The 16268-nt window shown below is 34.1% G+C and overlaps 1 protein-coding gene and 1 long non-coding RNA gene across 6 annotated transcripts in view; both read left to right on the top strand.

The window, feature by feature from the left end:
• l(3)07882 (Nucleolar protein 14 homolog l(3)07882) overlaps positions 1-16268 on the top strand; it is a 54675-nt gene that overhangs the window by 35107 nt on the left and 3300 nt on the right. The window contains exons 1-2 of one of the 3 annotated variants that reach the window (XM_090167820.1): positions 11891-12118; positions 16153-16218. The gene's annotated coding sequence lies outside the window, so the exon portion shown is untranslated. Of the gene's footprint in view, positions 1-11890; positions 12127-16152; positions 16219-16268 lie in introns of those variants that run through there. The other 2 variants (XM_090167818.1, XM_090167819.1) reach the window with 2 other exon arrangements.
• On the top strand, positions 162-2116 carry LOC149949472 (uncharacterized). Of its 3 annotated transcripts, none has more exons than XR_016479814.1 (4): positions 162-357; positions 417-1053; positions 1144-1307; positions 1388-2116. It is a non-coding gene; the product is annotated as an uncharacterized LOC149949472 (long non-coding RNA). The 3 variants fall into 3 exon arrangements; XR_016479815.1 differs by having other exon boundaries at positions 163-357; positions 417-898; positions 1023-1307; XR_016479813.1 differs by having other exon boundaries at positions 417-1307.

Genomic DNA, 16268 nt, shown 5'->3' with positions numbered 1-16268 from the left:
AACAGGATGAAACGGCTATTGCACACGCTGATCTCGTACACAATTAAGATAACTTTATTTCACATAGTTCTATTCCAGACACTGTCAATGCTTTAAACCGAGGACACCACATTTGACAACAATACACCCCTCAAGCTCCAGCTAATGTTCATCTGTGTGGTCCAGCTTCTGTCTCTGGGCGAGGATAGTGCCATCCTTACAGAACTAGACACGGTTTTCAACACTCACGAAGACCATTCCTCCATCAAGACCTTCAAGATATCTCCCTCCAGCTAATCGTCACAACCATTGCCCAAACTGGACTGCTGCACTTTCGCCAGACTAGATGCCCAGCCACGGATTCCATCTGTCACAACGGTAAAAACGAGGGCACTGGGCAAGCCTGTGTCGATCTAATTCATCACAATTTCTTGCAGCTCTTCAGACTGAAGGAATGCCGAAGAATTATCATCGCATTATTTGAAGTATGATACTGAACTTATTTTTCCACATATACCGCAGAGGATACGGAACACCGTTTGTCTGTCACCAACCTGGATGTGGAACAACCTTTGCCAACCTCCACCCTACAACTAGGATCACCGATATGGGTACTCTAATTTTTGGGAAACCCCTTCTGTAGTACAGGATATAGAATACTCAGACCTATCACTGCATACTATAATGGCTCTCCACACAAATTACCAGGAAATGCATCTTTAGTCATCTCTGATGAGTGTTATGAACCAATTTATATTTATAACGAGAAAATTTCATTTAAATTGGATTCAGGCTCACAAGTTAACAATTTAACTCTCATCCCTATGTTGCTTTACCCGGCTGTTGTATATTAAGCCACCAGATGGGGCGAAAGAAGTATGAAAAAAGAACAGACATGTAATTGTAACCAGAAGAGAAGGTAAAAGAATAATCTATGTTATTATTAAAGTATAATGTATTTAAGCTATCAAGCACAGTTAAATTAAGTAACTAGAATAAAAGGTAAAATAATAAATTACATCACTGTCAAACCAACTCTTAAGCAGCCAACATGCAGAATTATAGCATTTACCGGTCAGTGTTCCAATACTATGTGCAGCAGAGATTCAGTGTGCCTCCTTTGCGAAAACTAAGTGTTTAATACTTTTATGTTACTACAAGCAGTATGACCCTGATACTGGGTGCCATATCACTGGGAAATTCTCAAACTAGTACAGCTGATAAAGAAATCACTATTACGACTGTATATCCCTCCATCTACATGAAACAATTACCAAAGACGCATCAATGCAGGAAGACCTAACGGAAATTATACACCAATTATACCCGTAAGTTTTTGATCGAATCGGAAAACTCCCAGTAAGATATAACATTGAACTAATATCTAATGCAATACTACCTTTTGTAGCCACACCTCATAAACTCCCATACACTTAACAACAACTGGTGTACAATGAACTTCAAAGGATGTTCACCGAAGGCATAATTACCTCAGTGCAAGGCCCAACCGACTGGGTACATCCGAAGGGAGGCATAGGCATTGGCCTTGATCGACAAAAATTGAATCCGGCCATAAGACAACATACCTGGCTAATCAACACTGCCCAACTGATCTTCACACATTTACATGGAAGGTAATTTTTTTCTGTCTTGGATACCAAAAACGAGGGGTAAGACACTCTGCGAACTCGGTGTACACTGCCGTACCTTTGACAGTGCTAAATGGAACTCGCGAACTCTTGAAAATATGTACCTCTAACAGTGTTAAATGCACGAACTCAGTGTACAGATTATCTGAGACTGTCTTACCCCTCGGCCAAAAACGCCTTCTGGCAAGTAGAATGACTTATAACCAATGCTAGCTCATACTTATGTACTTTTACTACCCCATTTGGCCATACGGTATCTGCACAACTTCTGAGGTGTTCAAGCAGGTGATGTCCAAGTTTTTTCCCCATGATGAATTTCCAGACACTGAGATTGCAACCAACAACTTTCTACTATTGGATAAGGAATTAAAATCCCAAAAAATAAATGTGTATGGTATAATAAAAAACTTGGACTAGTTTTTTACAATTGTTTATATATATATTTGGCACAGTTGTAAATATACCTTATACCAATGAATAAATCTTAATCTCTCTGGTTAAATCTTATGTTTTATTATGAACCCTATGCTTTACTTCAAATTGGTCTTTATTTATTAAGTTTAAAGTAAAAATATTTAGTAATATACTTTTTGAGGATTTCAAATTGGTTTATTTTTTATGCGGATCTGCAGAGATCCTCAATTTTTCCTAAAAACTGTAATACGCTACTTTTACAATTACATTGGTGGGGAAACACATGTCAATAGATAATCGTCAGTTGTGGAATGCCATTTTAACTGGAGACATTACACCTCTTGATGACATTCCTGAGTCACTTATTCTTTAAGGTATTTACACGGTTCCCAGCCTATCACTAAATTATATTGGATCCCCCTTACAAAAATAACAGTAGTTTTTTCCCACATGGTGCCATATGTTTTTTTTTTTTATATTGACTACCTCTAATGGTATTATATTCACTGGTACACGCTCTTAAAGGTTTTATCTTACTTTCCCCTATCCTTACAATATCCTCTAACTATCCCTACCAATTCATTAATACCAGAAATTCATGTTTGAACGTGCATTTTGCTTAGTTCCTGTAAATGAATTGTATTTAAAATTTATAAAGTCATGTATTTATTTTTTTTCTTTTAAAACTTTTTTTAAAGGCCTTAAATCATACATTTTTTCTGATATTGTTTTCTTTACATCATTCACGGCAGACTGCTGGTAACCTTCATCAGGTTTATAGTCAAGTGTAAATTTAATTTATTGCCTACTTAGCAGATTAAATTCCAGCAGCTAATGAATTACTTCTCACGATTTTTGGATATCATCATAAGTCTATCATAAGGACCTTATGATATCATAAATAAAAATGGATTTGGAAGTGTTTTTTAGATATGTTCGGGATATTCTTTGAATATCCATATATTCTGGGGTCCCTTGGACATATTTGGATATTATTAGAACATCTGAAGGGGATTAGTATTATAGTTTTTATTTTTTACGTTTATTTTATAATTTAATTTTACATATTTAATACATTTCATAACTGTTTGTATAAACTATGACTTATTGGTTGCCTGCAAAGCTCTTACGAAATAATAATAATAATGTCTTTATTTGCCTTGGCAAAAAGGAAATCTCAGTTCAGTTTAAAACTATTTTACAATGAGGTCCCGTACACATTAAATTACTATATAAATTACCTGAAATGGGCAATCAAGTACTTTTTACATATTTAGTTATTTCAGTTTCAATAGTTCAGACTAGTAATAATTTTTAGTTTGGTTGGTAATTTATTCCATATTTGTTTTCCTAAATATGTGAACAAGCGTCATTAAAGATAGCTAAAATATTGTCTGGAAAAATAATATTGTCAACCTTATACTTATAAGTAAATTAAGGTCGTAACGGTGTTTTAATGTTAGCCAACCCAATTCATTAATTGATGTTGTTGCAGAGTCATATTTACTTTTATGTTGAATTATTTTGGTACACTGGTTTGAAGTTTTTTTAAGTGGCTATTCGTACACATGTTATAAAAGATTGACCCATAGTCAAAAACTGGTTGAATTATCACATTATATACTTGAATAGCTGACTCGAGTTTAAGGTTGTGTAGTAGTTGGTATAAGCACCAGATTTCTTGGGTTTAATTTCGCGATAGTATATTCTACATGGGGTTTCCAAGTCATATTTTCATCCAAATATATAAGTATTTAATTTTATCAACTGGGTTATGCTTTTTAATTTTTCAGTATTTTTTAAGGGAGAAAATAAAATTAATACAGTCTTTGTTAAGCTTAGGTTTAAACTCAGTTGATCGAGTTCTTTACCAAGAGACTTAAAATCATCTTGTAGTTTCAATAGAGCAGTATCAACTAACTCGTCAGAGGCGAGTAGTGAATTATCATCCGCATACTCGAAAGATGTTGAGGATTTTAAACATTTATACAGGATTTAGTATAGATATTAAAAAGTAAGAGGCCAAGAATTCTTCCCTGTCGGACACCTGAGATTATAATAATCTTATTAGATTTAATTCCGTTTATACTGACAGCCTGCTTTCTATTTGATAAATATGATTTGAGCCATTTTGAGACGTCAGGAGACACATTACATTAATTAATTAAACTTAAAAACTTCTTGTGATTTACACAATCAAAAGCTTTTGATAAGTCCAGAAAAACAATACTAACAAATTTATTCCTATCTAACTCTTTTTGTAAGTTCTCGTATAAATTAGGTTATACATGAAATAGTTGATAGCATAGGGATAAAACCAGATTGATTACCATATGAAGCATATCATTTTGTATCACAGGTTAACAGTTGGTCGTTCGCTATTTTTTCAGGAATTTTTGATAAGTATTGTAGAATAGAGATAGCTCTATATATATGAGTTGGGATTTTCATCTTTCCCAGATTGACTTAAAGATAGGGACTAATTTGGCTTCTTTCCATAGGATTGTGTAATGTCTTAATTAATTTAACTCGCACTACAATCATAAAGGGAAGCTTTATTAAATTAGTAACAATAAAAATACGTGATTACATGAATCACTGCGCTTGATGATGTTGATCTGGTTATGTCAACTTCCATCCATTTGGAATTTGAATCAACTGTAATCAATAGATACCTATTTTCTATAGGTCCCGCAATGCACCCGCTGCCATGGAACTTCTGCTTCCGGCCAAGCCTTGTATCTTGCTGGTGGCATTGAAGCACATGTTGGCATACTTTACATTCTTTTGTAGTTGTTTCAAGGTCAATATCTATGTTTGGCCACCATACTTTTAACCGAGCCACCTCTTTCATGGCTACTATACCCTGATGTGAGCTGTGTAATTCCTGTATAAATTCTTTTCGATGTTTGTCAGGAATTACTACCTGGTTTCCCATCACAATTAATTTCGTTGATGTTGAAAAGATCAGTACGCCTGCAATGATATGGGATTAATTTAAGATTACTATTCATGAATTTCCTAGGCCATCCTTCTGTCATGCAGCTGCAATGTGGTATCATCTTTTGTAGATTCTCCCAAAAGTTGTATGTGCGTATTGTCGATAGACTCCACCATAAACACGTACTCTGCTGGTAATGGACTTGAAGCCTCCTCCCTTATTGGCAACGGCAGCGAATGCTGAATGTGAAACACTTTTGATGATGATACCTAAAGATCCCAATCATCGTATTTCTGTTTCCACAACTTCCTTCATACGAAATTGGCCTGGCGTGACAAAATTTTGGCATAAGATCCTTTTTTTAACAAAAATCATACTTCGACACCCTTTAGTTCTCCTAACACTTCAGAGAATAATTCTGTTTGTTTGTGAAGAATATCTACTAAGAAACGTTGTTGTGGAGCTGTTACTACGTTAATACGCTCGTGTTTTCTTAATACAGATGGTATCACATCGAGTTTGGAATATAACCATGTCCTTCCGTAAAGATTTTCCTGATTGTGGCGTATAACCAAAAGTGGTAATGTTTCTTCTTTATTGTCGTATTCAACATAGACCGTGCTTTTTCCTAATACATCCAGAAACTCCCCAGTAACTGACCTTAACGTCTTTGAGAATGGCTCAATACCTGTCGTGTTTGGAATACGAATGTATTTCTCCTCAGAGCCAGAATCAACTTCAAAAGAAAATTCTTTTCCATTTAAATGACAACAAATAATTTCTCTAGGTGGTGGTTCGTCGTCATTAAGTTTACGTTGGTCAAACTGAACATGGTGAACAGGATATTCGTTGATTGATACAAACTCCATATTTGATGAGATTGCAGCATCTATTTTTACTTAATTCGTGCGGATGGTTATATAAAAGCTTCAGCAACATCAAAAGGTTCGGTTATACGTACATTTACACTTAAGGTTAAATAATTTAAATTGGTTTTAGCATGCACCAATATGGAGCGGGTGTTGGCCTTTTTTTCAATGTTAGTTAGTTTTTCCAAAATACTAGATCCGTGGTGCTGTCCTTCTTGAAATTTATTTCTAAAATTAAGGTAAGTTCGTAACTCAAATTCAACTGAAGGGAAGCAGTGCCATTTTCTACGTCTTAACCCTGCCAGGATGCATTTGTCGCAACCAAAGTACCCATTATGGCCTTTCACTTTACAAATAAATGCCCTTGCCAGGGTATCGCAAATAAACCCAAATATTTCATTTCATTTTTGCACAACGTCTATTATAAGTCCACTATCTATCAGAACGTTAGCCTCTGTTACAAATGACGACAAATACAAATCAGAGAACTTTGGTTTGTTTAACCCGTGATATATAACGAAGGGCTTGGAATTTTCCATGGATGAAATTACTCCCAATATGGGTCAAAGTTGCTGGTAGTACTTGTTCCTATATAAAGGCAAAACATCGATGTTTTTCAATATATTGAAGACTGGTACTGTAGCAGCTTGTTCGTGTTGATGAACAAAACCGAAAGGACTACATATTGCTCATGTAAATATACATGATGTTTGAAGAAACACTTATTATTATTTTCCCGATGGTATGCTCTTCCTGATGAAATAATTTAAATTTAAGCTTAAGGATCTCTAAAATTTGTAATTAATCCTCATTTATAATATTACTGTTTATTTTTGTTTATAATGCTTCCGTATTCTTCAGAATATCTTAACTTTAACTACCGAAAGGCGACTAAACAGAACTAAATATAAAACAAATTACTGCTAGCTTATAAACAAGTTATTTCAAATTCCCGCCTAATAATTCAAAATTGTTGATTTCTCTAAATGTTAATTAAAGCCTCAATTAACTTAGCTTAGCATTCATAAACGAAATTTTGAGGCGCGTTAATGAAGTAGTTAAATTTATATACAAAGAAAAGCATTTAATCGTCAAATTAAGTTTAGGAGCGATTTTAAAATTTGAAATGTCGGCGGGAAATTTGAATTCGGGAAAATGTATGTGTTTAAAAACTATGATTAACGACTTAAATTGGCTTAATTTTTCGATATATTATCTAAATTAAACTCAAACTGGGATTAGTATCGATAAAAAACCGAAGATATTTAAATAAAAATAGTCTAAGCCCGAACTCGTATTTTGAACTTTTAACAACAAACATAACAGGATTAGAGGTTTTACAATTAAAAATGTTCGATCCTCAAATATTTTCATTCTTCGCGTTTTAGAATTTTTACTTAGTTTTTTTAGATTTCGGTTATAGTTTCATCTCAAACCAGTAGACTAGACGTGATTTATTTAGTTTTACATTCAATATTATTAATTTTAAAGCGGTTTAACCATTAGAATTCAAAATTCCCGTCAAATTTTCAAAATTTTCGTTTCGCGGGTTAGCTTAAATCTGCAATTAATAGAGTCTTAGGATCTCTAATTACCATAGTTAATTGGGTTAGTTGGATAAAATTTCTATCGTTTCCGTAAATCGTGAAATTTCACCCTTTTCGACGGTAATAAATTTCTGTGGAAAAATTTACTATTCCTTTAGATTCCAGCACTAAATAATATTAACTAAATAGTTTAGAGGCTAAAGAAGTAGAAACAAAAAATTAATCTGCTAGAAAATAGCATTTAAAAATTGGACAAACGCCTGTAATTTCGTTCTTCACGCATTGGATAAGCGTGTCGAGTGAAGCTTACCACCAGTGTTTAGCTTAGTAGTGCCTTCGCTATAGAACCCCTGTAAAAGTGTCACTTTTGCCGCATTTCGCTGCTCGAGGAGAAGTTGGCATACACGTACTTTGAGCGAAATTTCGCGTTTTAGGAAAACGATAGATACCACTGCGGCTATTTCAGCTCATCTATAAATTATTAATTTGTATTGCTAAAGAAATAATTTATTTTTTAATTATAATTATAAAATATCAAGGAATTATAACCAAAATGATTATTAAATTTATTAAGAATTGTGTAAAATTAATCTTGGAAAATGATTACGTTTCATATCATTAGTAATGATTACAATAATACCGAAATATTTAATTCATCAATTACAATTGGCTGTAATGATACGTTCACGCAGTTTCCAATGCATACCAAGCTCATTGAATCAGCATCTATTTTTGCAATCAGTAATAATTAAACTTTGTTGTTTACCGAATTTCAATTACCTATAAATCGCGTGTAGCATGCATGCAGGGCCCCCACTCAAATATTAAAATTTTTTATAGGATTATATTTATAAAAATATAGGACTATTTTTTCAAATTATAGGATTTTATAGGACTAAATATGTTATTTCACTTACTAACTTTATGAATTTAAAAAACAAAATCTATATTTAGTGAAATAAATCTTTGATTTTCACTTGAAAAATAGAAACTATTGAACCATTTCATCACAAATATATACTAGTAGCTAACCATGTTAACAATAACAAAAGTATAGACTAGAGTGACTTTGTATAGGAATTTATCTAGCCATTTAACTGAGTGGTTGGATTTGAAATGGGCAAAATATCAAAATTATAGGATTTTATAGGACTTTTTAGGGATTTTGCTAAAAATATAGGATGTTATAGGACATTTTTGAAAATATAGGATTTTATAGGAAATATAGGACCTCTGGGGGCCCTGTGCATGTAGTCATTATACTTGACGCGTTATATATATATTAACTTAATAAGTTCATTAGTTTTCAATTATTTATATTTACCAATATAATATAACAACTATAAATAGTTACTTCTTCAATTGTAAATTAATTGGGCTAGTTTGAAGCCTCTCTATCGTTTTCATAAAACGCGAAATTTCGCTCAAAGTACGTGTTTAGCCTCTAAACTATTTAGTTAATATTATTTAGTGCTGGAATCTAAAGGAATAGTAAATTTTCCAGAGAAATTTATTACCGTCGAAAAGGGTGAAATTTCACGATTTACGGAAACGATAGAAATTTTATCCAACTAACCCAACTAACTATGGTAATTAGAGATCCTAAGACTCTATTAATTGCAGATTTAAGCTAACCCGCGAAACGAAAATTTTGAAAATTTGGCGGGAATTTTGAATTCTAATGGTTAAACCGCTTTAAAATTAATAATATTGAATGTAAAACTAAATAAATCAGTCTAGTCTACTTGTTTGAGATGAAACTATAACCGAAATTTAAAAAAATAAGTAAAAATTCTAAAACGCGAAGAATGAAAATATTTGAGGATCGAACATATTTATTTGTAAAACCTCTAATCCTGTTATGTTTGTTGTTAAAAGTTAAAAATACGAGTTCGGGCTTAGACTATTTTTATTTAAATATCTTCGGTTTTTTATCGATACTAATCCCAGTTTGAGTTTAATTTAGATAATATATCGAAAAATTAAGCCAATTTAAGTCGTTAATCATAGTTTTTAAACACATACATTTTCCCGAATTCAAATTTCCCGCCGACATTTCAAATTTTAAAATCGCGCCTAAACTTAATTTGACGATTAAATGCTTTTCTTTGTATATAAATTTAACTACTTCATTAACGCGCCTCAAAATTTCGTTTATGAATGCTAAGCTAAGTTAATTGAGGCTTTAATTCACATTTAGAGAAATCTACAATTTTGAATTATTAGGCGGGAATTTGAAATAACTTGTTTATAAGCTAGCAGTAATTTGTTTTATATTTAGTTCTGTTTAGTCGCCTTTCGGTAGTTAAAGTTAAGATATTCTGAAGAATACGGAAGCATTATATACCAAGGGAAATAATAATATTTATTTCGTAAGAGCTTTGCAGGCAACCAATGAGTGATGGTTTATACAAACAGTTATGAAATGTATTAAATATATAAAATTAAATTATAAAAGAAATGTAAAAAAAACTATAATTACCCAGCAAACACTAATCCCCTTCAGATGTTCTAATGATATCCAAATATGTCCGAGGGACCCCAGAATACATGGATATTCATATAATATCCCATTCATATATAAAAAACACATCCAAATCGATTTTTATTTATGATATCCAATGGACATACAAAAATCGTGAGAAGTAATTCATAAGTTGCTGGAATTTCGTGATGCCAAACATTATCCGTTAATGGCAAATTAAATGTCAAAATTCACGCATTAAAAACCGAATTTCGGAGTTTCACGGGGTGTGGACGTAGCAATTTGTCTACGTTCACGGGGTGTGAAGTTATTAATTTCCCTTTTACGGTTACTGCAACGCGCAATTTAATTCCAAAAACCCTTTAAATGCATTAAATACGAAATTAAAATTAAGGAAGATACTTATTGTTCCTTCGTATTGCCAAAAATTATCAGTTAATTGCAAATTAAATGGCAAAATTCACGCAATAAAAACCGAATTTCGGAGTTTCACGGGGTGTGGACGTAGCAATTTGTCTACGTTCACGGGGTGTGAAGTTATTAATTTCCCTTTTACGGTTACTGCAACGCGCAATTTAATTCCAAAAACCCTTTAAATGCATTAAATACGAAATTAAAATTAAGGAAGATACTTATTGTTCCTTCGTATTGCCAAAAATTATCAGTTAATTGCAAATTAAATGGCAAAATTCACGCATTAAAAACCGAATTTCGGAGTTTCACGGGGTGTGGACGTAGCAATTTGTCTACGTTCACGGGGTGTGAAGTTATTAATTTCCCTTTTACGGTTACTGCAACGCGCAATTTAATTCCAAAAACCCTTTAAATGCATTAAATACGAAATTAAAATTAAGGAAGATACTTATTGTTCCTTCGTATTGCCAAAAATTATCAGTTAATTGCAAATTAAATGGCAAAATTCACGCATTAAAAACCGAATTTCGGAGTTTCACGGGGTGTGGACGTAGCAATTTGTCTACGTTCACGGGGTGTGAAGTTATTAATTTCCCTTTTACGTTTACTGCAACCCGCAATTTAATTCTAAAAACCCTTAAAATGCATTAAATACGAAATTAAAATTAAGGAAGATACTTATTGTTCCTTCGTATTGCCAAAAATTATCAGTTAATTGCAAATTAAATGGCAAAATTCACGCATTAAAAACCGAATTTCGGAGTTTCACGGGGTGTGGACGTAGCAATTTGTCTACGTTCACGGGGTGTGAAAGTTATGTTGTTTATTTGATTTTCAACTATATAATTTTGTTATGTAGGCATACGTTATAAATTTTCATATTGAAATTAGTTAATATGTTATAAAATAAGTATTTAAATGATTCCCTTTTAAAAATGTATTTTTATTACAGTTGCTTATTTTAGTTTTTAACTAATTAAGGAAAACGAACTAAGTTTGGATTACTATTTTGTTATGTAGGCATACGTTATAATTAATTAGAAATGGCATAACTAATTATATTATATTAGGAAAACGAACTAAGTTTGGATTACTATTTTGTTATGTAGGCATACGTTATAAATTTTCATATTGAAATTAGTTAATATGTTTAAATGATTCCCTTTTAAAAATGTATTGAAATTAGTTAATGTTTAAATGATTCCCTTTTAAAAATGTATTGAAATTAGTTAATGTTTAAATGATTCCCTTTTAAAAATGTATTTTATTACAGTTGATTATTTTTTATTATAGAAAACACTAAATGTGTTACCACCTGACACTAAAAGCAATGAAATACGATGGTACTCTAGCCTTTGGTAGTTATAGCAGGTAACGTTTGGGTGGACGTAGAACTTCAGCTATATCCACGGGATGTCGCTGCAGCATCGTTCTACGTTCACACCCCGTGTAAGCAGCCCGCCGTGCTACGTTCACGGGGTGTGAGAGTAGCAATTTTGGCTAGATCCACGGGGTGTGGATGTAGACACTCTCCAAGAGAAGACAGAAACGTGGAAAAATATTTTTAAAGAAACGGCCAAACAATTAGAATTGAAAGAAGTTATTTCATTGGTCAATGCAAGGTCACGTGGTTGGGACTGTGAACGTAGCATACGAGCTAGATCCACGGGGTGTGGATGCAGCAAATTGACTACGCTCACGGGGTGTGGACGCAGAAAGTTGGCTACGTTCACGGGGTGTGAATCTAGACTCGGCCTAAAAAAAGTCAGTACTCTGTTGCCTTAAGATCTTTAAGAAGCACGTGTTTTGGAAGAATCTAGGTAGCGTTGTATGTTTTGTTATTTAATTTTGTTTATTGCTAATTTCTTAAATTTTATAAGTGATATGGAAATTAGGGAACATATTCCATGATTTAATGCTTTCGCAAATTTTTCTGTAGACTGAATATTATCACCGACTTTGTTCCTAGAGTGAATAATCTAAAGAGTATACTCAGTTTATGGTCTTGCCCACTATTAACTTTTATGAATTTGAACAATTTAATTGTGAAACTTAAAGACGAATGAGTGCAGAATTCTAGCTCCTACCGTACGGAAGTAGTCCATTAAATTTAGTCTTGTTTCTTTCAAAAGGACTATTTCAACACTCATTAAAAGATCACCGACCCCAGGGGTGCATCAAGCTAACCAGTTCCTTTATTTTAAAGGGATATCAGATGACAGTGGTGGAAATTTAGTAAGAAACCAACATAATAATAATAATCAGCTAATACCCATGGCACCACCTTACGCCCAAGTCATCTAGCGACTTATAATGCCTTTTAAATCAGGTGGCCGGGTTACAGTGTGTAGGAGGGTGGTGGCCAGCCCTTCATGCCACGCGAGCCAACGGCTCTCTAGACTAACTATTACCGTTAACCTCTACAAGATGATAAATCTGGTATTTTATAGCCTCTTCTTTTTTGCCCTTACTTACATCGATGGTATGGTATTAATTTATCTCATCACTACTTTTAGAAAAACGGGAAATAAAACTGAGAGTTAGTACCACACAATTGCAGTACTTCCGCTGACCAATAAAAAGGAAGGTTAGAAAAATGTGGGCTTTTCATGTGGTTTCTTACTTATCAAATTGTGTAATTGACTCCATAATTAAAGCGCTGTGAGTGCCATAGGGTTCCCCAAACTGCTTATTGAGGCAGGGGTGCAGGTGGGGATCACCGCCTCGCTGTATGGGCCAGTCCAACCATCACTTTGAGTAGTTATAATTAAATTTAATATAATTTAGAAATAGAATACAAGTTCAGTTTTAACTTCTTACCTTCTATCATAGTGGCAAAATACGTGTAAATGGGTATCAGGGATGAAAGTGAAAACATTAAAATAGTGATCATTCAGACCCCTTATGTAAAATTGAGACCAAAGCATAATTAAGCTTTTTTTGTATATACTTATAATAATAAAAGTTAGGCCACATAAATTAAGTTTGAAATTATAGAGTTAACTTGTAATGAGACTAAACGTATACAAACGTTGGGCTACTAGTCATGAAAATTTGGCTAAAACTTAAGAAAAATTGCAACGGGGCTGAAGTTTTGCATCCATCTTTATTTAGTCTTATTACAAAATGTGTCGAAAGTTCTGGTTGTATACAACAATTTTATGCCTTGAAAAAGGCCTCTTTAAAATGTTTTTTTTTTCTAATATCTACGTTCATATTGAATTAGACCTCTGTAATAAAAAGTTATAGAGACAGACAATTCCCTTCGATAAAGGTCCTGTAATAATAATAATAATAATCAGCTAGGCTAATACCCAAGGCACCACCTTAGGCCTAAGTCATCAAGTGACAATACTGTAATTTATCATATGAGCAATCACTACTGCGTAATCTCAGTTTTAACGCACCTTCCTTTAAAACTAGCGCAAAAATAGGGTACACAGACACACGTATTTTTTAAATATTTTTTATTATTTTAATTCCTTGTATAATAAGAAATTGAATGGGGCCAATTTTTTCTGGCGGAAATATGTATTTACGGAGACACAGCCAACTTTGATGTCTCGCTCATCAGCGTGGGAAATAAGGCGGTGGCAGTGGGCAAATGACCAGTTTAAAAATTGCACGGACCAGTTTATTAATTAAATCGGAGGGTGGTTAGTGGTCCACTGGACCACCTAATTAATTCGAGGTGTTTTAATTTTTTTAAATGATTATATTATAAGTCTTTGGATTTGAAGGTCTGTGTAACGGCGGCTGTGGCATGTTTGTACACTAAAATTCGAATTCACTAGGGCTGCGCGAGTAATGGTTTTAGGCAATCGTGTCGGGTATCGAAAATTCGAGTCAAGTAAAATTGAAGTCGAGTCGAGTATCGAGTACTTGATTAAGGGCAAACTTTGTCATTCGAGTCAAGTAATTCAGAAAAAACTTCGAGTAAAATTTTTAACGAGTAGGGTTATCGAGTATACTTGATTAGGAGCTGGTTTTATTCGAGTAATTAGGAAATTAAATTTAAAATGAGTATTAACTAGCTTTCAATGCTGAAAAATATTCCTTAAATTTAAATGAACCACAGTTTCCAGAACTTTAGTAACATTATAGTGACTAGTATTATATAAAAAGACTAGTATACTAAACTACTAGCCTAATTATAGTAATTAATAGTAAAATAACAATACCATATACATTTTTTAAATTATTGATGTACCATCTGTCCATATATTGCTTAGGAAGTTAAGACTCCTAAGTTCTAACGCCGGCCGAAATCGGAATTCATGAAGAAAAAAAAACTACGTATTAAAAACCGTGATCCATCCCAAAGGTCATTCAAAGCATTTGTTGTTTGTACGTCTTTTGGGTACCGTTTATTATTTCCACCCCAAAAAGTTGCAAACACCCGTCTTTGAACTTACAGCAGCTTATTCGAGTAATCTGGTACCCAACTATTCAATTTCTTGGTACTCGATAATCGGCAAGTGTTTTCCAATTACTTATTCGAGGTCCAGTTCGAGTACTCGATTTCAAAAAATGCCGAGTAATCGATGATGTTCGAGTACTTGCACAGCCCTAGAATTAACCCTATTAAAAATTGTTAAAAGTTAAAACACGCTATTCTAATGTAGCAGACGACGTGCACTGGTCATGGTCCAGTTAATTTATTCTAGGTCAGAGGGGTCACTGCTCACTTGTCCACTTTCAAAAAAATCCTTATTTCCCACCCTGTCGCGCATCGGCCATCTCATTCGTTGACGTTTCTGTGTTAACCTAAGAGCAGAAGATGTGTATGACGTCAGCGCCCCTAGCGGATTATTATTTTCAGAATAGCTTTTATATTGAAGCCAATATAACAACCGAGCGTGGCGCTGACCTCCTACACATTATAGTACAGTTTATAGGGGGAAAACCCTTGCTCGCGGAATTTCGACGAATGTGTTGGCCCAAGGATCCTATATGTTAGAAGGATATGAGGCGAGGGACGAAAAATAGCGCCGTCGGTGGGTCATGCGCGATAGAGCGTCAAGGACAAAACATGGAGGAAGCGCCGCCAAAATTTGTCCTTGAGGGAATAGAAATAAGACGTCCCACGTTTAGAGGCTCTCTTAATATTGACGGCGCTGCCGGTGTTTTGAAAACACGGGCTGGCCGGTGGGCTACCTATCCTTCTAACATATAGGATCCTTGGTTGGCCGCTGTAGCGCGAACAGCGCGTGATCAAAGTTGGCCGTGTCGGAGATATTTAAAATGTACATAAAGCAAGGGTATTGTACTATAAATCCGAATTTTTTTCGAGTTCAGTAGAACTAATGAAGGAACGTATTAGTATGAAAAATAAACTGTCATACGTGCGAAAACGCCGTCTAAAACGGAACTGCCTCAGAACACACGACGACGAATATCAAGCGTTCCCGTTATTGGCGCCTAACGGCGCCACGCACTCACTTCGCTCGAGCGCTGTGGGTCTGTCTGTCTGGGCTTCGAACGCGTACGCATTTTCGGGGCAAAGTTTAATCGCTGCGTACGCAGTTTCTTAAAATTAGGGAAAAGGTTTTTCCAAAAGAACCCTCTTTTTGTCATTGGGTGTAGTATAAATATTTTTCAATTTGCGTTAGTACCGGGCGGGATTCGAACCTGAACCCTCCTGCACGGCAGGTGAGCGTTCTACCACAGAACCACGGATACATGTGAAAAATTTTAAAAGTTGTAATTTTTTTAAATTGACCACTTTTGGCTTAATTTTGGGTACTTATTTTAATTTTTTTTAATATCGTTATTGGAAATATTTATTTAGATATGAAAAATAGGAGAACTAGCTAAAAACGTCTGCTGAATCATAATTTGAAATCTCTTGCAGTATCTGCTCAGGTGGGAGGTGACACTCAACGTGAAATTTACAAAAAGGTCCACCTTGAACTAAAATGTAACTTTAATTTTAGCACTTTATATTTGGTGTTGGAGAAATAATAATTT

Source organism: Leiobunum rupestre, chromosome 3 (genome assembly GCF_980474605.1).
Source record: "Leiobunum rupestre chromosome 3, qqLeiRupe1.1.hap1, whole genome shotgun sequence".
NCBI lineage: Eukaryota > Metazoa > Arthropoda > Arachnida > Opiliones > Sclerosomatidae > Leiobunum > Leiobunum rupestre.
This window is presented reverse-complemented; position numbering and strand designations above follow the sequence as displayed.